The sequence below is a fragment of the Sus scrofa genome, chromosome 16 (assembly GCF_054392235.1).
Source record: "Sus scrofa isolate SSC_HxYL_T2T_F1_AM1 chromosome 16, Sscrofa_HxYL_maternal_Yorkshire_Landrace_v2.0, whole genome shotgun sequence".
Taxonomy (NCBI): Eukaryota; Metazoa; Chordata; class Mammalia; order Artiodactyla; family Suidae; genus Sus; species Sus scrofa.
In genome coordinates this window covers 17,016,269-17,041,849 of record NC_139398.1, presented here as the reverse complement: position 1 = coordinate 17,041,849, position 25,581 = coordinate 17,016,269, and the positions used below count along the sequence as shown (strand labels likewise).

The window sequence follows — 25,581 nt, the reverse complement described above, 5'->3', positions numbered from 1 at the left end:
ACTGTTCTGTGAAAATTTCCCACTGTGGTCCCTAATTAGTACTGCTCTTTAATCTTTTGCCGATCTGCCTCCTAAACCAGACTGTAAGCTCTTCAATGGCAGGGACCACTACCTTAAGTCCATTCATTCACTCAACAAATGAGAGGCAGGCACCTCAGGGCTATAGACAGAGAGCTGTATAACACAGACATGGTTCTTTGTGAACTTGGCTTGCCCTCACAGTCATTAATTTAATCTACTTAGCAACTGTACTTGCCAAACACTCTTGAGGACAAAAGAAACATAACAATTAACAAACAGGAATTCCTGCCCTCCTGAGTTCACGTTCTTGTGTACAGGGGCTTAAATGTGTATGTTACAGTTTTCAGCCTCTAAATTTGGCATCGCCAACATATATCTAAGAATTTGATGTCAAAAATTGTTAGGTTGGAAGAAGTTAGATAATTATGTGTTTATGAAATTCAGTGCAATTCTCCTTCAAACATAGAGACTGGCAAAAATGCAAAAACAGAGAATGGGATAGCCCTATAGCCTGATTATCATGATTTTTTTAAGCCACTTAAACCAGTTCAAAATTGGCCAAGTAATTTTTTTGACCTAATACACCCTACCAATCTGAATGAACTGTCTCTATGCCTAGAAATCTGCTTTATGCCTAAGATAAATACTGGGATTCAAAAGATGGAAAAAAGAGTGCCTAGGGTTGAGAAACTAGGTAAGAAAAAGAGAGGGACTCAACCCAAGCCTGCCCTTCAAAAGCTCTGGTAACGGACACCACATTTCAGACATGTGATTTCATTCACAAAGTATTTTAAGTGGTTTAATATGCTGCACTGTCAGATGACAAAGAGCATTCTGGATTTTAAAAATAAATAAAAACATGCAGCCTAGTCTCCAGCAGAACTGAACTCCAACTAAGGGATGAAACAGAAGAAATGCTGTCTGTCTTGACTTGGACACAACTGATGAGAGATGGAAAACTGTCTGAGGATTTCAATCTAATTCCTGGATTTGATATCACCACATGGAATTCTTCATCATGTAATCTGCTCTTTTCTGTAATTGTCTTTCAGAATCCCTATGACGTGAAGGTTCTACCTAAATAATCTCAGAAGAAAACTTTTTTACCTCAAAGAATTGCCTTTCATTCAAAGGTCAAAATGAATATGTTCTAGTTTTATAGTTTCTGTAACTAACACACCAACAAAGGAAGGAAGGAAGGGGGAAAAGAAGAAGGAAAGAAGTGGGGGAGGAAGGGAGGAGGGGAGGGAGAGAGGGAGGAAGGGAGATAGAGTTCCATTGCTGTTTTGAGCTTGGAGTCTTTGAATGTCAAAGTTAGAGAAACCATCATGCTCCTTCTTCATTTTATAAATAAGAGAACTGAAATCCTGAGAGACTGAAGGATTTCCCTAAGTCAAGTTCATGAGCAGCACAAGCAAGATTTAGATGAACTTTCTTCCAGAAAGAGCTGTTGTCTTTCTCCAGCTTGCTCCTCTGTGCTAGCCCTTCTTAAAGCACTCCCAACACATTCTGCCAATCTCCCTGAACCAGCAGGAACAGCAGAAGGAACAGGAATCCAGGCTACTAAAGGACAGAGAACACAAAAGAGTCAAGTTTCACTGTGATGCCAGTCTGCTGTCCAGGGCTGATGCTCAGAAATCTAGACCTGCCACTGCCTAAAGGTAACTTGTTTATCTATGCTGCACAATATAAGCAGGTCATAGCCTTGTGTGCTGGGGGAAAATATATTTGTATTTGTTATTGTATGTCTTCAGTTTATTACCGGTATATACACTTTTTGAGCTATAGTAAGGTCACTGTTACTTAGGAGATTGAATTGTATAGTAAATTACATAATATAAAAATATTATTTATTAAAAATAAAATTCCATATATTAGATTCCAGAGATGTGATATCATACGGTATTTGTCTTTCTCTTTCTGACTTACTTCACTCAGCATGAGAGTCTCTAGTTCCATCCATGCTGCTACAAATGGCATTCTTTTGTTCTTTTTTTATGGCTGAGTAGTATCCTATTGTGTATATATGCCATACCTTCCTAATCCAATCATTTATCCATGGACATTTGGGTTGTTTCCATGTCTTGGCTATAGTGAATAGTGCTGCAATGAACATGCAGGTACATGTGTCTTTTTTAAGGAAAGTTTTGTCTGGATATATGAGATCCTGCTGTGTAGCACTGGGAACTATATCTAGTCACTTATGATGGAGCATGATAATGTGAGAAAAAAAGAATGTATACATGTATGTGTAACTGGGTCATCATGCTGTACAGTAGAAAAAAAATTGTATTGGGGAAATAACAATAAAAAATTTAATAAAGTAAAATAAAATAAATTACAATAAGCTACTTTTGAATCAAATGGGTCTTATCCTTCAAAATATGCACTTACTTTTATGATCTAGCTTCTAGTCTCAGCACCCTATCAAAATTTTTCTAACCTTATGAAGTCCGCAAGATAAATCATCTGCTGAAGAAGCATTATTACTGCTATCAAACTTAGAATTTATTTTAGGAAGACTGTGCCTAAAATTGAGAATTTAACACACGTGGCTGTGAAAAGTGAAATTACCTATCAGTCTATAAACCATAACTATTCATTTAGACAATTCAATGCTTTGTTAAATTAACTTAGCTTATTTTCATTCCAAGCAATTTCATGTGTATAGAAAAAGTGAAGAAACAACTATCAATATGTTGGCTCTATGAGCAGAAAAAGAACCTCACAAAAGGTAAATGATGCAAATTTTGTCAATATCATTTGATGCTTCAAATGCAAAGTTCATTCCAAAAATAATTTTGTTTTTTTCATCCAATTCATAGAATCAAAGTACACTTTTGGAAATTCATCCTGATAAAGGTGAAACATCTGACACTGGGAACAACCACTGAATATTTCAACTGGAAAAGTCAACACTGGTATGGGAGGGGTGGGGGGGTGGAATGAGTGTAGAAAATTAAGAGGTAGAAACTTCCTATTATAAAATAAGTAAGTCTCGGAGATGTAATTTCAGCATAGGGAATATGGTCAATAATATTGTAATAACTTTGTATGGTGGCAGATGGTTATCAGAATTACTGTGGTGATCGTAATGTACATAAATGTCAAACCATTACGAAGTACTCCTGAAACAAATATAATATTGTATGTCAATTGCATGTCAACACAAATTTTTAATAAAAAATAGTCTATGAAAAAAAAATATTGTAGGGAGTTCCCGTCGTGGCGCAGTGGTTAACGAATCCGACTAGGAACCATGAGGTTGCGGGTTCGGTTCCTGCCCTTGCTCAGTGGGTTAATGATCCGGCGTTGCCATGAGCTGTGGTGTAGGTTGCAGACGCGGCTCAGATCCCACGTTGCTGTGGCTCTGGTGTAGGCCAGTGGCTGCAGCTCCGATTCGACCCCTAGCCTGGGAACCTCCATATGCCACGGGAGTGGCCCAAGAAATAGCAAAAAAAAAAGAAAAAAAAATTATTGTAAATAAAATGTGAAAACGGTCAGGCTGAAATAGTTACATATTTAAATACCAAACATTAGAATTAAGAATAGATTCTATACAGCAGCATTGGCCCCAAACTCAGTAGGTACCCAAGCAACTGTCAAGAGTATTTTCGCAATTATAAGTATTTTGACCTTCAGAGAAGAGTCAAATGGAAATGTCAATAATTTCCAATTTGTTAACCATAAAATGCAACCTTGAAGATGACTGCAGGCAATTTTATGAAAAATTCAAGAAGAAAAAGAAGAAGACCCTATTGAAAAAATATATAAAATAATATACATTGTAAAATACCAGTGACTTAGTATTAGAGCAAGTATATGTAGAGAGAAGCAGAAAGGAGACCCCTGGAGACTCAGAGAGAGCCAGATGCAGAGTGGCTACCTGATGTCCAGCTCTCAAGACCAGACACCCTCTGCATTTTGTTTTGGGGAGGCTCCCTCATGTTTTCCATGAACTCATTTTATCTAAGCTCATCTGGGTGGACCTGGTCTTTGCAAACCAAAACCTCATTTTATTGCTCAAGTGCACCTGCCTCCATGCTCCATAGCACAGCCCTCCATTGTCTAATGCAGCACTTCCACATGCTGTGATTCTTCATCCCATTAACTATCTTCCTCCCAAGCCAAGAGCTTTTAAGGCCAAAACCATATTCCAGTCACTGTCAGAATAATGTCTGATAGAAAAGTTCAGTAAATGCACAGCAAATGAATAAATATTATAAAGGCCAAGAGTACCTTAATTGGCATTGTCCATTTCACAAGGAGTGTCTTACAACCCATAGAATTCTAATTGTCTTCCTTATGCAGTAGTTTTTGCATTTTTCTCTTGTATTACATCATTTAGCACATTCCAACACTGGATTCCGCCCCCCACATCTATCTCCTCAATTAAACTGAGAGTTTCTCTCAGCTTATTTAATTCAAGTTACTGCATGCAAACAGTAAATACTTGAAAAATATTTTTACAGTAATGAATTAATTAGTACACAAATGAAAGAACTGAGACACAGCAATGAAGATGAGGTGCAGCCAAAAGGAAGCCATTACAAGAAAGTGAGGAAACCTAACGAATTGATGATGAACAGCTAGCAAATTCTGAGACTGAACTATAATATATATGCTACTCTTTGCCTAGGCTACTGTTTTTGGAGCAAGGAACGAATATTTGGAGTATCGTTTAGCATGGATTTTCCTGCTTCTCTCTGATGACTACTGACTCAGAGCCACAGAGAACAGCAGCTCTCTGAAGAGATACACAACTCTTCTCTAAGAATCTAGAAATCAGTGGAGACTAGTTGAACCAAAAAGATATTATGAATAAAAATAATATTTCTCACAGAAAACAAATTTATGGTTACCAAAGGGACAGTGTGGAAGGGATACATTGGGAGTATGGGATTAACAGTGTACACTGCCAAATATAAAACAGATAAACAAAAAATTACTGTATAGCACAGGGAACCATATTCAATATCTTGTAATAAACTATAATGGAAAACATTTTAAAGAATATATACATATACAGATATATAACTGAATCTCTTTGCTGTGCACCTGAAACTAACAAAATATTGCAAATCAATTATACTTCAATAAAAAAGTTATTTGGAAATAATTTTTCTCTAATTTTATCTTCAACCTTACCCTGAGGAACGTTCACAGACATCATCTACATCCAATTATATTCTTCCTAAATCTAGATCTATACACACCATATACAAACTTCTTAAAATATTTGGCTGATTCATACTAGAAATGCTTTCTATGAGATAATAATTCAGGTAAAATACTTTATTAGCATACTTATGCAAGAAATCATCAAAAATCTGTCCCTCACTTTATATGCAGCGTTACCAGAGAAGTGAGTAAATATACTGGATGAAATTTTGCAAACTAAATGCAGATCAGTAATAATGACACCATTAGTGGAAAAAAAAAAAAAAAGTCCATTTGGACCACAAATACAAGTGAAAAAAAAAAAAAACTCAATGGAAACTATGAACTGAGTAGAAATGATTCACATATCAACCCCATTTTCTTTTTCAAAATGTGTTATTTGAAACAGCCAACTTAATAAAAACTGTAAATTCCGCTCAACATGCAATTCGGTGATCCTAAGACACACCTTGTTAATACTCAGATTGGTGTGACTCCACTTGCCAAAGGGGGAACTAAATACAAAACCATAGTTTGCAAGACAAACATACATCCAATGCGTTATACAAGCAACCACTGGCAGACTCCACTTATTATCATCCTTAAAGACATGCAATTCGAATTATCTTAGTCTCCAAAATCAGAAAATTGGTTCCATGAAGAAGCCTGCAATTACTTGGAAATGGTTGGGGATTAACAATGTATGTATTATTGAGTGTGTCTGCCGCAAAGAGCGCTTTTAGCTTCAGCCCATCTATATTTTATCCGTATTCTATCTTGAAAGGACGATTTTTAAACATGCCATTTTGATCAAACGCATGGCCTCTTGAAATCCTGAGAGGCTTGGTGAGCTCATATTTGCAGTTCAGTTCCACTCCAAGAAGAGCTTTTGCCACTTTTAATGAAAAGAAAACAGTCACCATGGGATTGAATGACCCAATTTTCCTCATCACTTTGATAATTAAAATAGTGGAAAAATAAAAACATCAAAACTGTCCTTAATTTTATAAAAGGCTGTTTTAAGAGGAGCTTTAATTTTCTCTAAAAGCATGAGACGATCAGTTAAACAAGGATAATCTGTCAACAGAGCTTACTTGCCCCTGTTAAAATAGAGGAACACATGGTAGCAGTGCATTGTGAAGATATTACACGTAGCTACACGAGCTTATTACATCAGTTTTATGTAGTTGTAACTTATCATTTACCCAGCAAATTCAGTAAAACCTCAATTAAGTGGATGCTTCTGGTTGAGTCCTTCCAAGTGGGTATTTCCTGTCGAGTGGTAATTAATATAGATTCTAAGGCACAATCTCATACTTCCTAAGTCAGACTCTGGAGGTCGGGTTAAAGAAACCTGTAATTTAAGCTTGTTTTTCAAGAGACCTTTAGAGAATCATGCTGGACCAGTTACAGACTCTGATTTCAGAACCCCTGACCTATTCTAGCCACATCCCCTTCCTCCCTCTGTTGTGGGTTAAGTTGTCTCTTTCAAAAAGATGTGTTGAAGTCCTAACTTCCAGTACCTCAAAATGAGACCTGTATTTGGCAACAGGATTTTTGCAGAAGCAATGAGTTTAGTAAAGATGAGGTCATTTACTGGAGCAGAAAGAGTCCTTAATCTAATATGACTAGTGTCCTTTAGCAAGAGGAAAGAGACACACAGGGACAATGTCACGGGTGACAGAAGCAGAGAATGGGGTGATTGCAGTTACACGCCAAAGAACACCAGCAACTGATGGCCACTACCAGAAGCCAGTAAGTGACAAGGAATCATTCTGTGCAGTCTCAGAGGGGTAACAGCCCTGCTGACATCTTAATTATGTACCTCTAGTCTCCAGCATTGGGACACAATAAGTTTCCTTAGTTTTAATCCACCTAGTTTGCAGTACTTTGTTTCTGCAGCCCCAGGAAACTAATATACCTCACAATTATACAATAGGAAAAAAATTCAGGGAGTAAATGGTAGAAGTTGACCTTCAACCTGGGTTGTCTACCTTCTGGGAGTGCATCCTTCCCAAATCTTACACAGACCCGGTTGTTTATTTTCTCCCACGTGGACTACTATGGTTACCTTTCCACCCAGTGGTGATCAAGCTGTGTTTTGAGGGCTCCTACCTCAGATCTAGGTTGGAACTGCTTAATGGAAAAAAAAAAAAAAAAAAAAAAAAAACATGTTCTTGAGTTCCTCTATGACCTAGTACCTCCGAGCCTCCTTCAGGGAGGCTGCAAGAATCTGCACAGTTAAAGAATACACATAATTTGAAATGCACAAGGGACATTCTCCAGAACCACATGCTGGGCCACAAAGCAAGTCTCAGTAAATTTAAGAAAACTGAAATCATATCAAGCATCGAGAAAGTCACAGTTTTCTGATTAACTTAGAGTTAATTGAGCATTATTTAGAAATTCTTCGATTTTTAACTTTTGTTGTGGAAAATGGTTGTACATTTTCAGTCCAAATTCTTTTTTAAGAAACTGAACTCAACAAGGTGAATTGTGAGTATAGCAAATATATTTGAGCTTTATGGATCTTAGAGAGAGAAGAGAGAGTGAAAAAGAGAATCCCTTTTTTTCTTTTTTTTTTTTTTAAATTAAAGTACAAGGAGTTCCCGCCGTGGCTCAGTGGTGAATGAATCCGACTAGGAACCATGAGGTTGCGGGCATCATTCAGTGGGTTAAGGATCTTGCACTGCCGTGAGCTGTGGTGTAGGTCACAGACACGGCTCAGATCCCAGGTTGTTGTGGCTCTGGCGTAGGCTGGCGGCTACAGCTCTGATTGGACCCCTAATCTGGGAACCTCCATATGCTGTGGGAGTGGCCCTAGAAAAGGCAAAAAGACAAAAAGACAAAAAAAAAATTACAGTTGATTTACAATGTTGTGCCAATTTCTGCTGTACAGCAAAGTGACCCACTCATACATACATGCATATATATATATTCCCTTTCTTATATTATCTCCATCATGGTCTATCCCAAGGAGAATCTCTCTCTCTCTCTCTTTTTTTTTAAGGCCGCAACTGAGCATATTGGGTCGAATCAGAGCTGCAGCTGAGGCCTACACCATATGCATAGCAACACTGGATGCAAGCTCCATCTGCAAACTACACCACAGCTTGTGGCAACAAGGGATCCCTAACCCACTGAGCAAGACCAGGGATTGCACCCGCAGCCTCACCGAGGCTATGTTGGTTCTTAACCTGCTGAGCACCAAAAGAAACTCTGAGAACCTTTTTTGAATTAGAGACAACTTAATACTGTCCACTAGAATTTTTATCATCACTATTTCAAATAAAATCAGGGATAAAATAGTCTTCTATATTTACAAGAAAATACAGCACACCATCTTTATTTTGCTCCTTTCACTGCTGACTAGCACAGATAAAAAGAGATTTTCGTGAGAATTACCATTCTAGCTCTGAAGCTCTTAACCTTTCTAAGCATCTTGACTCCTTGGATAAACTGATAAAATTTCAACATTCTCCCCAAAATGCACATACGCATATGCAAAATTTGTATGTAACTTGGAAATCAAAGTTCAAAATACAATTTAGATATATTTAGGATATGACTCCTGGTTTGGAATGTAAACTGACTACCACGTTCGAGGAGTTGTCATGCACTCATAAAAATCTTTGATAATCATTTTAAAAATAACCATCAGGGGGTTCCTGGCCTAGCTCCATGGTTAAAGAACCCGAATAGCATCCAAGAGGATGCAGGTTCGATCCCTGGCCTTGTTCAGTAGGTTAAAGATCCAGCATTGCTGTGAGCTGTGGTGTAGGTCGCAGACACAGCTCGGATCATGCATTGCTGCGGCTCTGCTGTAGGCCAGTGGTTACAGCTCTGATTGGACCCCTAGCCTGGGAACCTCCATATGCCATGGGTGTGGCCCTAAAAAGACAAAAACAAAACAAAACAAACAGAAACAATTAAAAAAACCATAAGTTATTTCCAAGAGTTTATAGAGGATCTGTTTTTTAGTGATTTTTACTAAAAGACTCCCTTTCTGTTGCCTTTTGCTTGGCTTCTCCTTATACTTCTTGTGTCTCAACTTCTGGAAGACACATTAAAAATCAGGAAGAAATATTTTGCTTTCGCACTGTAACTTTCCATGTTATTATAAGGGTTCTGAGTCATCACCAAATTTCCCTCTAAAATATAAGTGAGGAGGTAGGTCTCAAGAGAAGAATGTTATTTTACCCTAATAACAAGTTTAAAGTAATTGGTTAATCTTAGAAAATAGCATTTCTTTAATAATTCTTTGCTCTAGGATGCTGGTTAGTTTTGCTAAACTCCAAAACAGCATTGGCTTTAATGTAGAAAGTTGATTTGTTTGCCCACTTTTAAACACACTATGGGGAAAAGAAAAAGAATTTGACAATTTTGCTTTTCAGGCAAGTTTTTAAGACATACATGAGACAGGCAAATGAGTTCCTTTGATCGCTTAATTAAGCTTTGTGTGTACTGATGGTTTGCCAGCTCTTAAGAAAAATGTCCTTGTCACCTCCAGCATTCTGTCTCCACTTCTCCCACTCCCAATTTATATCTCCTTACCTCAAACCTACAGTGTAGAAATAGACTGTTAGAAGATTCCTCTGCCCATTCAACTTCTTATTATCTCTAGATATGCTACATATTATTGTCATATTAATCTCACAGCACTTTTTCAATCTTATCATTTATTGGCTCAAAAACTTATACTTGCTCTCCAATTGCCTTCAAAATCAAATATAACTCCTTGGCCAGACATTTAAGACCCTTTAAAATGTGTCACCAAAATGTATTATCCTCTTACTTTTCCTAGATGAGTTTCTCTCTTCCACTCACACTCTATTCTTGAATTTAAATTATGCTTTTAGACTTTCTACACCTTGCCATTTGATCGTCCCTTGTTGCTGGCATGATTTCTCTGTCAATCTTCCACAAACCAGAGAGGATCTATTCCTGATGGCCCAATAGAAATACTCACTCTTCTAGAAATCACTCAGGCCCCAAAGAAGTCTGGATTTCACACTTCTATGGACCTTGCTAACATGGTGCCTGCAGCTCACAGATCTTCCCATAATCTGCCTGATGTTGAATTACCAGCACGTCCTTTATTTTATCCTATTTCGCTTTTTTAGGGTTGCACCCGTGGCATATGGAAATTCCCAGGCTAGGGGTTCAATCAGAACTGCAGCTGCCGGCCTATACCACAGCCACAGTGTCTGTGATCTACACCACAGCTCATGGAAATGCCAGACCCTTAACCCACTGAGCGAGGTCAGGGATCAAACCCACATCCTCATAGATACTAGTCAGGTTCACTACGACTGAGCCACAATAGGAACTCCCAGTGATAGTTTCTTTAATGCCCTGCTTTTTTGTAAAAGCCTAGTCATTCACTCTCTGACTCAACACATATTTCTTGACAACCTGTTACACACTAGACAATTAGGATATAAAACTTAAGCAAAGCTTTACATGTAAGGGCAGAACTACTACAATAAAGGCACACAGGTGCCATGGGAAAGGGGAAGGTGGGGCATTGAGCCAGGAAAGATGTGAGAAAAGTTTTCTGAAGATGGGACCACCTACCTGAAACTGGAATTCATCTCATGAATAACTGGGAGAGGATGAGATTCCAGGAAGAAGGAATGGTTTTCACAGGTTCTCAAAACCCACCTTAGGATTAATGTGGCTCTCACACTGATAGAAATCAGCATGAAGGAGTTCCCATTGTGGAGCAGCAGAAATGAACCTGACTAGGAACCATGAGGTTGCAGGTTTGATCCCTGGCCTCGCTCAGTGCGTTAAGGATCCAGTGATGCTGCGAGCTGTGGTGTAGATTGCAGATACGGCTCAGATCTGGCATTGCTGTGGCTGGGGTATAGGCCGGCAGCTACAGCTCCGATTAGACCCCTAGCCTGGGAACCTCCATATGCCGCCAGGTGCAGCCCCCAAAAAACAAAAATACAAAAAAAAGAAAAGAAAAGAAAAAAAAGCATGAAGCCATTTTGAAAAGGATAAGTCTGCTCTCGTTATAAAGCCATGTTAAAAAGGTAGAGTGAGCATTCATTTAAGAGAAGGCTGCCTTTAAAGCAGTATCCCAATGAAGCTGGAGGCAGCTGTATGGGATGACTATAATATCAGATTCAGTTTTTACTATTCATGGCACACACAGGATTAAGTCTTAATCAGTGATTTAGCTGGAGGTTTAATTTACAGGACAAGGAGTAATTGAAAACAAAACCAGATCACATCACAGTTTTATTTATTTTAAATTCTAGAATGTGTTTGCAAACCCTTCTAACTTAATCCCTTTCCTCCCTTTCAAGCTCAATGTATCACACAATGGAGAGAAAATTGACATTCAGAAAGACAACTACAACTTTAAAGCATGACAACAATCGTTTCATGTTTAAAAAATATTAAATTATGTATTCCGGGGCAATTAAATGTACTAGTGCTTTGGGGAATGATGAAAGAACCTGAAATTACAGTTAACCGCACCATGCCATATGTATTCTAATAAAGCAGCGTTTTACTCCCAGACAGTAAGTGTTTGGGGCCAAATATACCCAGGAGGACAAGGATACACAGTAGAGGCACAAAGCACAAGTGGTAGCAAAAAGACCCAAACAGAACCTCGTGTTTGGCCTGAGGACACAGTAGGAGTCCCTCTTTTGCAAAGAAACTAATCTGTCAAAGGTCTCTGCCCAGCGCTTGCATCCAGCTTAAACAAAGAATGGAAGCTGCCCAGGTAGGTATTTTGCAGGACAGCGAGAGGAACTGCAGCTGGAGCTCGGATGCTCCAACCCTGGGCCAGTCATTAGAACCATGGCTTCTTTGGAACAGAAGTTGGGAGCCTGATTTCCGGATTCAGACAGGTTGGGCTGATCCCAACTCCAGCTTTTTATGGGTTGTGTAATAATCTCTCTGGATATGATTTCCCCATCTGTAAAGTGGAGAGAAGAAAGCCTACTTCAGAGTGTTTGCTGGGCGATACGGAGATCAACCACACGAAGTCCTTTGCTTGGAGACTGACACAGAGTGAGAAATCGACAGACCACAGCTGCTGGGATCTAAGAAATCACACCAGTGCTTGAGCCAGATGTGCCAGTATTTTAACTAAATATTCATATTCAGTCAATGGAGCCTCTTCAGACTAAACTTAGGAGGGCCTTTTGTTCTCAACAGGACCATCATTTGGAAGTGATTCGGCCCCTGGCCAAAGACCTTCGCAGCAGTGTAGGGCTGTGTTGCAGACTTGAGGCAAAAGGAGCAGAGACAGGCTACAAAGAGCACTGCAGCTCAGAGACTTGTAGATTTAAACACGCTCCCCTCCTGAGGCCCTGAATGCTCCCACTGACTTCTATTTCCTCCCAGCCTGGGTGTCCAGGGAGGGTCGATAATGGGGAGTTGTTCTTTGCAAGGACTTCTATTCATGCTTTAGGACTCTGCGCCCCTCTCGGCACAAGAGACGCAGACAGAGGAGCGCAGATTGAAGTCATTTGTAAAGTTCAAGGTCACCTTTGCTTTTTCTTTTCTTTGAATCTGAAAGTTAAAAGCTATTAATTATATCACAAGCCTAAAAAAGAATTCTCCTAATCCTAGTCTTTATTAAGTTGAGTTACACGCGAAGGCGGCAATTTCGGTTTTTGTTTATTTTTGAGCAGGTCTGTTGCCTATGCTTAAATTCTCTTGTTAAATCTCTCTGTTTTATAGCTAATCACAGTTTTATAGCAGGCATGAAGCTCTCTACAAGGCCCTTGCTGAGCTGTTCCTGTAAATCAAAACCTTACTCGGCTGTTCTTGTAGCTGGCAGTGGAACAGGGTTAGTTTTACCATTTATGGTTGCAAAGTCCATCCAGATTTTTTTTTTTTTTTTTTTTTTTTAGTTCTCCTTAGCTTTTTGTTTTTTCTCCACTCAACGCCCTCCCCCTCCTGCTGCCTTAAAAATGTATATTCCAGGCTTAGCTAAAACATGTCTGCATAGATTATTTCATTCCTTACCACGGTACATTAATAGAGGTGTCAAAATGACAGAGGATGCTTGGCTTCCACCCCTGTGTCCCAGACCCATTCCTCAAGGGTAAGCTGCAGCTATTTGGGAAAAGATGATATGATCTTTTGGGCTCCTGGAAGCTGACCCCCAAAGTCTATTTGAAGTCTTAAAACACTTTCCAGTGAAATATAAAGTGGACAGGGCACTTAAACACATCCTGTCTTGTCAGGCTACTCAACATCAGCATTGTCATTGCCTTCATGCCTGTGTCCAGGTGGGGACAGAGGGACCCCAGTCATTTAACCCCAGATGGGCTTCACTAGGAGACTCCAAGCATTAGAGCATTGTCTGTGTGCACACCAGTGTCCAAAATTATCCCACTATTTTGCTAGTTATGGTGAGGTTAAGATGAAAGAAAGGTGTAAATATTTATGAAAAGTAAAAAGAAAGATGCATATAGGCAAGGGGGATCCAGTTCTAAAGAGCAAGTTAAAAGAAAGCCAGGGGGAGTTCCCGTAGTGGCGCAGTGGTTAACGAATCCGACTAGGAACCATGAGGTCGCGGGTTCGGTCCCTGCCCTTACTCAGTGGGTTAACGATCCGGCGTTGCTGTGAGCTGTGGTGTAGGTTGCAGACGCGGCTCGGATCCCGCGTTGCTGTGGCTCTGGCGTAGGCTGGTGGCTACAGCTCCGATTCAACCCCTAGCCTGGGAGCCTCCATATGCCGCGGGAGTGGCCCAAGAAATAGCAACATCAACAACAACAAAAAAGACAAAAAGACAAAAAAAAAAGAAAGCCAGGGCATAAGGGACAATGGATCCCACCCAAAGGTCCCCAAAAAAAAGGCCCTTCCCAGGCACCAGGGAGAGCCTGTACCTGTGGGAATAAGAGAAGGCATCAATGACCAGATGGCTTTGGGCTATCCGCAAATCCCATACCTGGTGGCATCCACTGTTATCCATTCCAGGTGGCTCTGCTCACAGGAGTCAAGGATTTGTGTTCTGTTCCCAGGAGTTGACCAAAGTAAGACCCCATGAGAAGGGAGTCTCAGCTCTGACACTGCAATTTCTTCTTCTTTCAGGGACCCAGGAAGCTCTGCCCAAGTTAGATGCTGGATGAGATCGCGGCCTCATAACCATGAGGGAGACCTCGTCACTGCCCTGGTCCTGATGGAGCTCCATGAGCCTTTTATGAGCTCTAGCCTCCAACTGGTTCATAGGATCAAGCAGAAGGGGATATACAGACTCAGGAAGGAAGGATGGTAGGTGACAGAATGGAAGGAAACGCCGGAGGAAGCAGCGGATCCCAGACTGGAGCTGGGCACTCACATAGTCAGTTCTCGGCTCTCCCTTTCTCATTCTTCACTTCTTAATCTGCTTCCAGCCTCCCTCACTCTTCCTGTTGACAGGAAAAGTGATGCTGGCACCACCAGCTCAGCAACTCCAGTAGAAAGAAATAACTTCTTCAGCCCAGTGTGTGTACAGCAAGCACTAGAAGACCACCACAGACCAAGGCTGGACCCCCAGAACATCTTTCTTTGTACCAGATGGGGCCTCGTGGTCACAACTGGATCAGGTTCCAAATCCATGGCTAGGGGTAAAAGTATCTGTCTTCAGAAGAAAAAGGATTGGAGAGCTAATTGGCTGCCCCTGTTAATGCCAAGGCCAGAAGGAGACCAGGCTCATCGGTACCTGGATTTTAACCCAAGAGAGGCCCTGGGAGGCAAGGAAATAGATTAAGTAAATGTCTCTTTTGTCGTTCTTTCTTTTTCCTCTCTCTCTCTTTTCTCTTTTCTTTTTTTCTTATGGCCTGCACCTACAGCATATGGAAGTTCCCAGGCTAGGATTTAAATTGGAACTGCAGCTGTACGCCTACACCATAGCCACAGTAATGCCAGATCTGAGCTGCATCTGTGATCTACACCACAGCTCATGGCAACACTCGGTCCTTAACCCACAGAGCAAGGCCAGGGATGGAACCCACATCCTCATGGATACTAGCTGGGTTCCTTTCCACTGGGCCACAACAGGAACTCCCAAGTGGATGGCTCTTAAAAACCAGCAGAAGGGGATAAAGAGTGGAATGAGGTCCTTTGTAGGTGTTAGTATTGAAGTGGGGAAAGGCCCATTCCTTCCAGCCTTGCCATGTACATCTTGTTCAAAATAAGAAGTAATGCTTCCTCTTATTGGGTACCAGTCACTGTTCCAAGTGCTTTAAATGTATTAATTCAGTTCCTTCTCACCTCTGCAGAAGAGGCACTCTTACTATCCCCACTTTACAGATGAGGAAACAGATGTAGACTGAGAGTCTGCAGGCTCTCCCACTTGTGAAAGAGAAGAAAACCTAGATTCCAATTCAGGCAGCCTAATCCAAGGGCCCATGCTCTCACACTCTCTGGCACTGGCCCTCGCTCCACGTGGTCAGCACCTACTATGCCCACAGCCATGTAGACATGCCCAGAACACAGGCCTCCATCATCTCACATTAGCCTTATGTGATCACAGCTGTTTGTCAGAAACCTAGACCGCCCATCTTTCTTTATTATTTTTTTTATTTCCCCAATACATTATTTTTTTTCCTACTGTACAGCATAGTGACCCAGTTACACATACATGTACACATTCTATTTTTGCACATTATCATGCTCCATCATAAGTGACTAGACATAGTTCCCAGTGCTACACAGCAGGATCTCATTGCTAATCTATTCCAAAGGCAATAGTCTGCATCTATTAACCCCAAGCTCCCAATCCATCACACTCCCTCCCCCTCTCCCTTGGCAACCACAAATCTATTCTCCAAGTCCATGATTTTCTTTTTTGTGGGAAGGTTCATTTGTGCCATATATTAGATTCCAGATATAAGTGATATCATATGGCATTTGTCTTTCTCTTTCTGACTTACCTCACTCAGGATGAGAGTCTGTAGTTCCACCCATGTTGCTGCAAATGGCATTATTTTGTTCTTTTTTATGGCTGGGTAGTATTCCATTGTGTATATATACCACATCTTCCTAATCCAACCATCTGTCCTTGAACATTTGGGTTGTTTCCATGTCTTGGCTATTGTGACTAGTGCTGCAATGAACATGCGGGTGCATGTTAGACCACCCATCTTTCATTGGTCTTTCATTATCGTCCAAAGTCAATGATGTGGGAAGTACCCCCAGATTTGCTTCCTCCTTGAGTGACACTGACTCCCAGTCTTCCCTCTTCTCAGTCTGTTTCATCCCAGATGAGGATGGAGTGTTAAGGCATTTGTTAAGTTTTCCCGGATCATTCTAAAGGAGAATGAGGTCAAGCAAATGCCTGTCAGAGACCTTTAAACTCAGAAGCAAATCATAACAGAGTCACCCCTGCCTGACGGTGCCTGGAACTTAAACATACTCAAAGAAGAAAGGTGGACAAAAGGAAACCACCGTGAGAAGCAAACTTCCACCACTGAAGCACAATACGAAGCATCTGGAACTTCCGGAGATGAAACAACCTTCTAAAGAACAAGAAAATCTGCCAGAGGAAACTGAACTCTGTTGGCTGTGAACAGCAGGAACAGGAAGGCAGAAGGGGCAAAACACCAGCGGGCTAGCACTTTACAGGGAAGCTTTCAAGAAGTACCTAGAGCAAGCACATTTGGAGTTCTAGGGCTAATGGTGAGAATATAGAGGCTGGTCAGCCTTCACTGTTGGTCACTTTATATAAAACATCAAGTGGGTTTATGATTGTCCCCAAAGAAGGAAGTTATACCACTCAGTGATGCTTCTCGGTGTCATATCATTTGATGTCAGACAAGCTCTTGGTACACCTGCTGTGTCACACCCTGGAAAAAGGTGGAGGGGAAACCTGCCCCCAAAGGTTGCTGTGATTCCCTGTGGCTCCAGACAGACACTGGCAGAGGCCAGTTGCCCCTCAACATCGGCCTAGGGACCTAGTGCAGGACAAGGTGACACGACTGGCTAGGAAAGCTGGGTGAGGAAAATGAGAAGGGCATGTGTCCCCCGGTAACGACCCATTTTTGAAAATTAAAAGCCATTTTCTTTTTTCTTTCTTTCTTTCTTCATTCTTTTTATGGCAACACTCGCAGCATATGGAAGTTCCAGGGTTCAGGGTCAAATCGGAGCTGCAGCCACAGCAATGCCAGATCCAAGTGGCATCTTTGACCTACAGTGCAGTTTGTGACAATGCTGGATCCTTAAACCCAATGAGCAAGGCCAGGGATGGAACCTGTATGCCCATGTCAGGTCCTTAACCCACCGAGGCACAATGGGGAACTCCTAAAATCAAATATTTTAAATAAAGAAGAAGCACTCTTTTCTTTAAGTTTCAATCAAGACCCTCTGCTAACACTCCATGCACAGAAAACCCCCTCATTTTTCTCCAAACCTGTACCTCTTCCTATAGTTATAACAGCACTCAGAGCCTCTGCAGCCTGCATGTTAGAAGAACCCAGGGTCTCCTCAAGACTGCCTTCCTTCCCATGGTGTTAACCAGTGATCTGGAAGAACAAAGTATATTTATTCTAATCTCTGACCAGAGGGACAGTTTCCTAGCTAAGTATCATTATTTATTTTATTTGAATTGGGTTTTGATTACACCTGCAAAGCTGATTATTTAAAGTAATGACATAGTTTGAAAGTTGGAAAGCAAACACTTCTTTACTAAAGTGAAGAAATGCCTCATCACTTAGCTCATCTGTTTAAAAAATATATTTTAAAAAAAAGAGTTCCCTTCATGATGAAGACAGTGAAAAAGGCAGAATACTGGTTTCCACCAGTGGTTCTCAATCAGAGACAATTTTGCACATCACGCTCAGGACTGGGGGGTACTCAGCAATCTCTGGAGACGTTTCTAGTTGTGACAACTTGAGGTGTGCAACTGGCAGCTAGAGGGCAGAGACCAGGGACACTGCAAAATGGTCTTTGATGCACAGAACAGCCCCATAACAACAAATTACGGACACCGAAATGTCAGCAGTGCCTCGGTTAAGAGACCCCAGTTTAGACAGCCTGGATTCTATCTATTATTAGCTGACTAGTTTCCTAAGCCAGTCACTTAAATTCTGCAAAACTGTAAAAGCTCGCTGTACCTATGACTAATGTACTTTTACAACCACTACTGCTACTACTAGAGCAATCCATTGAGTACTTACTATGTGTTAGGCATTGTTAAGTGTTTTTATTTCAGTAAATCGGTACAACTACCTTATAAGGCAGTTATATATTCTTTTTCCCTCTTACAGAGGAGGAACTGAGACACAAAGGGGGTGAAGATCTTGCCCAAGGCAAGAGCTGGCAGAGGAACACAGGACCTGGAAGATAGTGTGCACATTATCAGAAGACCTGTCACTGTCATTGACCTTAGATGCTGAATGAAATACTTAGTGGAGAGTGGACAAGGGCAGCCCCAAAGCTCTGCATCAAGACATGTTGATCAAGGAGTCAGAACCACCCACTATGCTCTTCCCATCAACTGGAAAGTACTGCTTTATGAGTTTTTCTAAATAGTAATAATAATAGTAATAATTGAAAAATATCAACCTGAAAAATATCAACCTAACCCTAACCCTAACCCTAACCCTAAGCCATGGTCATAATATTTAAGAGAACAGAGAAAGGGGTAAGAGCAAAGAAAGAGAAAATTGCCCAATAGCAGTGTGACACACAAGCTAGTCCAGCTGTGGCAACAGCACTGGTCACGTGGCTGTTGGAGTTCCCTCCAAAAGCCAGGCACAGGTCAGTGATGGATGTGACCTTCTCTACGTATGAAGCCTTGCTTTTCTGGGGAGATTTGGAAGCTTTAGCTTCAGGGACCCTACAATGTTCCCCAAGTTCACTGTGCATGTTTCCTCAAGTGGGACATTTATGGGTAGGAGCTGGGTCATCTACACGGAGAGCCCTCAGGTGCAGACTGGGAAGACTTTACGGGTGCCAAGAATGTGGCCTTGCTTTTGGCTGATGAGGAAGCAATGGTAAAGCCTCAGACTGGCAGCAAACTGTGGATGGAGTAGGTGCACTGCCTGAATAACTGGACCTACACAGTTCAAATGACTGCTGCCCAATACAAGCACTGTTTTGACCCTTACTCAGCAAGCCTCAGTCTTCCGATTTGTAAACTAGGACAGCGCTGCCTCCCCCTTATGCTGTTGAAGAATAATCATGGTACTTTTATCATAGTACCAGAGACAGGATGGGCACCAAATCAGTGATTGCCATTGCCAACAGAGCCCAAGAGTGTTATAACAAATCTATGGTCATGTCCTCTCTGCCATCCTAAAATGAAATTCACTGCTATTAACCTTGATACATAATTTCAAAAGAAATAATATAATGTCCTAACTGTATATCCTAGGAGAAAAATTTAAAACCTAAATGATAATTTCACTTCTGGAAAACTCCATTTATATTCACTCTGTGCAGAAAAAATACTTCATGTTTACATAGACATGGGAGTTAAGTCCTAGACCTGAATAATTACTAACAATATTTTTAACCTACCTGGATATCCAATAAGCCCACAAATGTTTCTTCATTGCATTTGTTGTTCAAGACTCTTCTGTGCATTGCGGGTCACCAGCATCCCTAACCTTCTCCTGTGAATGCCAGTATCTCTGTTCCAACCGTTATGAGAACCAGATGCTTGCTCACAAGTTTGACCCAAACATTGCTTTCAGCGTGGTGCCACATCAGCTAAGAAACAGCACACTAGACCAATAGTATAACTATAACAGCAAATACAAAGGGTCCCGGGACCTGCTGTACAGCACAGGGAACTCTACCCAATATTCTATAGTAACCTACATGGGAAAAGAATCTGAAAAAAAAAGTGGATATGTGTCGACGTATAACTGAGTCACTTTGTTGAACAGCAGAAATCCTCGCAACATTGTAAATCAACTATAATTCAATAAAACTTTTAAAAAACAGTAAAGGGTCCTACAGTTCTAGGAAATGATTATCCATTCCTCTTCTCACACTGCATTAAAGACCTGTAGAATTGGTGCTAATTAGTAAACCCAAGATCATGCAGTCCTCTCTGATGGAGAGTAGAGGAATGAGAAGAACAGGGGATAGCTTTAAGTGGGGTCCACGCACTGGCTGCACACATCTGGGGCTTCTGGTCTCTGAATGTCTTTTTCTGCTGCCACAGTGAGTTTGAATTCACTAGGGCTAATGCCAGGATAGCAAGAGTTAAGCTCAGAAGTCTGAAAAGGAAAAAGTGGTAGTTCTATTTAGGGCTTCTGATTTCTAATCAGCCATGTGGATTTATTTCTAATGATTTTTCAAATGTAGGATTTCCTGTAAAGGGGTTTTGTTATTATTATAGCCAACTTTTCTAATCCAGAGTGGCCTTGGACTGTGATTCCCTCTAAATATTTCACTTATTATGCTTTTAAGGGGGGCAGGGGAGAATTTTATTATGGAAGCAGACAGTGGTATTCTAATTCATTCACAAACATGTAAAATCCACAACCTGCCAGGCCTTGAGTTCAGATATGAGGACAGGCTCATCTGGAACAGCACATTTGTCCTAAACCCACGTGACTGGTTCTAGAATTTCTCTGGCCCAGATAGAGATTATCTTCACTTAATTACAACTAGCCTCAGCTTGGAGTGTGACAATCATGACACCAGATCTGAAACCCCAGTGGGTGGTCATCATGCTTCTTGGCTCAACAGTCCAATCCACTAAAAGTTAAGTGGGTCACAATTTCCAAACCTTTTTCCTTCCAAAAATTTACATTTTCAAGCATCACTGCACTTTCAAGCTATTAAAACTCCAGTAACTTTAAAGATATAGGTTCCAAAAAAAAGTCCATTTCAGCTTCTAAATATACTGAAAATGATATAAATTGAGGTTTCTCTAATTCTGTGTGTTTAAGTCTTGAATAAAATAAAGCAATTAAAGTAATATCCCTAGAGGTCAGTATACTTTGTTCATTGCTACACAGGGAATAGCTGGGAGAGGAAAAAAAAAAAAAACAATGGAGTTAAGTAGGAACAAGGACCCTACGTAAATAATACGGCTCCCAAACAAGATGGGGTTGGTTTGGACAGAGGGACCACAAAGGGATTGTTTGGTCTGATATTGAGTCTATTGACTGGACTGCTGGAAGAGGACGTAAATACTGTCAGAGTTGTGTAGATGCATTGGTTCTGTCCAATGTGGACCTTCTTAAACCTGAATTGAGTGTTTCACGGATAACAACAAAAAGATAAACTTAGTTCTTTATGATCGTGAAGGACCTCAATGAAGAATTGATCTCACCTGCATATCATGGGCAGGAAAGCAAGTCCCCTGTGAAGCTGCTCACATAATAAGGTACCTGGAGGGAACAGGGGACCCAGTGATAAGCCATTCAGATAGCTCAACGGATGCATTTGGAACTCATGTCCAATACCGGTTCTGGTATACGGAGGCCATGCCCCCCTCATCAGGGTGTTCCTGGAAAATCATAACATCTGGTCACTGTTCACTGACAAAACACCAACAGGGCCATTATTAAACACCCCCTTTTCCCCCAGGTACTGTTTTTACCTATTTCCAAATCTGCTCTGCTTTCAGCTACCAACCTACCAGGTTGGTGACTTCAGATTTGAGATTAGGTTATGTATGATGAGACTTTCCAAGGTTTAATGCAGAAGATGCCACAATAATAGCTACATTTAGCAAGTGTTTCCTATGTACCAGGCACAGTGTTAAGCTCTCCATACACATTCTTCCACTGCCTCCTGGCAACAACACTTCGAAGAAGGAGCTTTACTCCATTTTATGGATGAGGATGCTGAGGCACAGAGCCAAGGTTATACACATGTTAAGTAACAGACTTGATATTTGAACCCAAGCATGACTGTCTTAAAAGCCTGCACTTTGCTCTGTAGCCTTCCAAAACGCCCAGCCTACATTTTGCCAGCATTGCAGAAATAGATGGAATATTCTACGACGCTCACATTTTTTTCTGACATCTTATTTATCTGAACTACATTAGATATTCCTTTCACCTGACATAATCACCCCAAACTCTCAAGCACAGTCATTTCCAATGTGTGCTTTGAGATACTATGATTTTCCTGCTCTTTCATAAAACCCTGAGACCCTCTCTCCATTCAGCTGCCCTAACTCCAATTCCTTCCACAACCAGTTGCATCCTCTCTCTATGCAAACCCAGAAAGCAAACACAAGCTGCACTTGTCCATTTTAGGTACTTCATGTCATGTTCAAAGACTGCATCCCAGCTTATATTCACACTTATGAACTTATTTAAGAATACAAAAAAATCACTCCCCAATTGCATTCATGAGTTCTTTTATTTGTTCATACCCAAGAGGAAGGCTTTGTTGTTGTTGTTAAAGACAAAAGTCTGTCTACATCCCCACTGCTGTCAGGTAAAACGTTGGGTTAAGGTAGGATCTTGTTAAATGTCCTAATCAGAAAAAAAATCTCTTAATTCAGAGAAGTATTGAGCCCTATCAATAGGACATTTGAGAATTTAGGAATTTTTTCCTCAACAATATATAGCGGCAATTTACATCTTTTCTCTCTTTCCCTCTTTCTCTCCTTCTTTTTGTAACGGCCACGCCTGCAGCATATGGGAGTTCCCGGGCTATGGGCTGAATCAGAGCTGAAGCTGTCAGCCTTTGCCACAGCCACAGCAACACTGGATCCGAGCCACATTTGCAACCTACACGATAGGCTGCAGCAATGCCAGATCCTTAACCCACTGAGCAAGGCCAAGGATCAAACCCACATCTACAGAGAGACAGTGTTGGGTTCTTGACCCACTGAGCCACAACAGGAACTCCCATTTCCATCTTCAAATCACATATTCATTGGCATAACATCGTAATGTAATTAAAAATTTAATATATTATAAATCTAATGCATCTGCTACCTTGCAAATGTAATATTTCTGAAGGCAGAAGTATCTTCTTATTCCTCTTTAATTTCCTGCAAAGCACAGTAACTCATGCCTTTGTTCACTCACTGACTAATTCATCCAACAGCAGCATCTCCCAAGTGCCGGGCAGCACGCTGTAATAGGGGGATAGATAGTCAGGTGAACAAGACAGTCCTGTTCTGTCTCCACAAAGTTTATAGCGTGGCGACTTCTACACACAGATGCTTTTGGCTTCGTGCACAGAGCATGAAATTCACAGAGAAGGACAGAATGCTAGTGCTGGGAAGGATCTGGGTTCATCCAACGCACAACAAAATGGAACGGACTTGCTTGAGGTCAAAATAGCTTGTTAGTGTCACAGGGAAAAAAAAAAATTCTTCTTCCACATCTGGCTGATTTCTTTCAACTCGTATTATAAATACTTCCTTACCCCATAAAATGGGGGAAAAAATCTTGTAAAACTTATTCATGTGCTAAGGAAAAAGAAATATTATACCGTTCCTCATTTGAAATGCCTTCAATGGATTCCCTTCAGCTACTAGATAATTTCTAAACAATGTACTGTGATCTGGCCTCTGCCTACTTCTCTATTTCCTGCTGAGCAGTAGCCAGCTGCAATTCATTCACACAGTTCACGGGACAGATAGAAACCCACGCCAAGGGCTGTGCAGAGGCACGAGGGAGACAGAGTTCTTGACGCAGGTTCTTGAAATATCGTTATTTAGATGTATGCATCACCTGTTGCTGCTGTAACAAATAACCACAAACCTAGGGGCTTAAAACCACACAAAGTTATTATCTTACAGTTCTGGAGGCAAGCGGTTCAAAATGAGGCAAAAAGTGGTTCAAGGTTAAAATCAAGGTGCTGGCAGAGCTGAGTTCTTTATGGAGACTCTAGGAGATAATCCATTTTCCCAACATTTTCAGCTTCTGGAGAATGTTAGAGCATCCATGGGCTTGTAGCTCCTTCCTCCATCATTGAGGTCAGCAGCATTAGCATCTTCCAATCTCTAACTCTGACAACTGCTTCCACTGTTATATCTCCTTCTCTGACTATAACCCTTCTGCCCCTCTCATGTGATTATATCAGGCCATCCAGAAAATCCAGGATAATCTCTTCATCTCAAAATCTTTAAACACATCAGCAAAGTTCCTTTTACCAAGTAAGAGAATATATTCAAAGTTCTGGGAAGCAGGACAAGAACGTCTTTGGGGGCCATTTTTCTGCCTACCACATTTGGCCCACTATCAATTCTTTTGCTGAAAATCTCTCTCACTCTCTGCTGGAATAGTCCTATCCTTCCTATTACACCCCGATCACCACTCTTAACTGACCCACACCCTGCACAGATGGATAAACCCACTTACCTCTGCTATAGACTTCTTTGCATATACTTTTCTCATGGTATATATGGTACTATAATATCATTTGCCTGCCTCCCTTACCAGACCATAAATTTGCTGAGAGCAGGTACGTAGTTTCACTCACTCATGCACCACCGTAAGTTAGCACAATGATTTATGAGCACATCATCAGCAATAACTATTTGGGAAATGAATGGATGTATGAAAGGAGGGATGAGTGAGGGGGTTACACATTACAATTAAAATGTAAACTATATCATGCACATATATTGAACCATTATGTTGTATACCTGAAACTAATGTAATGTTATGTCAATTACGTCTCAATTAAAAAAATAAACTGTATTCAAAATTGTCTAAATTATCTCAATGTGGGACAATTATTCAAATATTTCATCCCTTCCATTTTAAAGGGGCTTTGTGTTCTTAAATTTTACCATGTATATAGCCCTTGGGAGGAACTACAGGGTCTTCATTTTCTATACAAGGAAAACACAATTTAAGGAAATTAAAGAATCCAAACAGGTAGGAGGAAGGTGAAAGAAGTGATGAACTTCAACTTCGTATCATGAAACTACAAAATGAAATCATTAAAGACGACAATTTTGGTAAATAATATGCTGAATGATTTTTGCCCAGACTTGGATTCATGAAGAGAAGGATCATTTTTCTAGGTCTTAAAGGACTTAAATCTTTTAAAGGCCATGCCTCTCATGGCCAATGCTTTCTATGAGCAGAAAGTTACATGTCATTGTTATGGTGGCCCTTTTACAGCCATGTTTCCAGGAGGAACTGTGCTGGGAAACAAATTTCTCTCCTTCTCAAATACATTAAAATGTCCACTGTCTTTGCAGTGTCCAAGAATACATACTTTATATCTACTTAAAGAAAGGACTTATGCATGGGACCTAAGAAAGGACTTATGCATGGGGAAGATAGAGTGTATAAGGAAGCCTTAGCTGGAAATTCTTGGGGAGTCCAGCCTCACGGTGACAGACGGCATGACCCTAGCTGGATTACATGATTCCCAAAAGCTGTTCAACTCTGGTACAACCCAGCTTCATTTTTCAAACGCAATTCCTGGTATGAAGTCACATGACCCCAAGATGCCTTGGTCTCTGTAACAATATTTAAATAGACACATTGGTAGCCGATTAAT

The 25,581-nt window shown here is 40.8% G+C and overlaps 1 protein-coding gene and 1 long non-coding RNA gene across 6 annotated transcripts in view; one reads left to right on the top strand and one right to left on the bottom strand.

The window, feature by feature from the left end:
- FBXL7 (F-box and leucine rich repeat protein 7) overlaps positions 1-25,581 on the bottom strand; it is a 408,940-nt gene that overhangs the window by 207,385 nt on the left and 175,974 nt on the right. The gene's annotated exons all lie outside the window — the stretch shown is intronic.
- On the top strand, positions 853-12,762 carry LOC102165834 (uncharacterized). Of its 3 annotated transcripts, XR_014830810.1 has the most exons (5): positions 891-1,041; positions 1,552-1,682; positions 2,676-2,755; positions 2,847-2,942; positions 11,499-12,762. It is a non-coding gene; the product is annotated as an uncharacterized LOC102165834 (long non-coding RNA). The 3 variants fall into 3 exon arrangements; XR_014830811.1 differs by lacking the exon at positions 11,499-12,762 and having other exon boundaries at positions 853-1,041; positions 1,555-1,682; positions 2,847-5,140; XR_014830809.1 differs by lacking the exon at positions 11,499-12,762 and having other exon boundaries at positions 853-1,041; positions 2,847-5,140.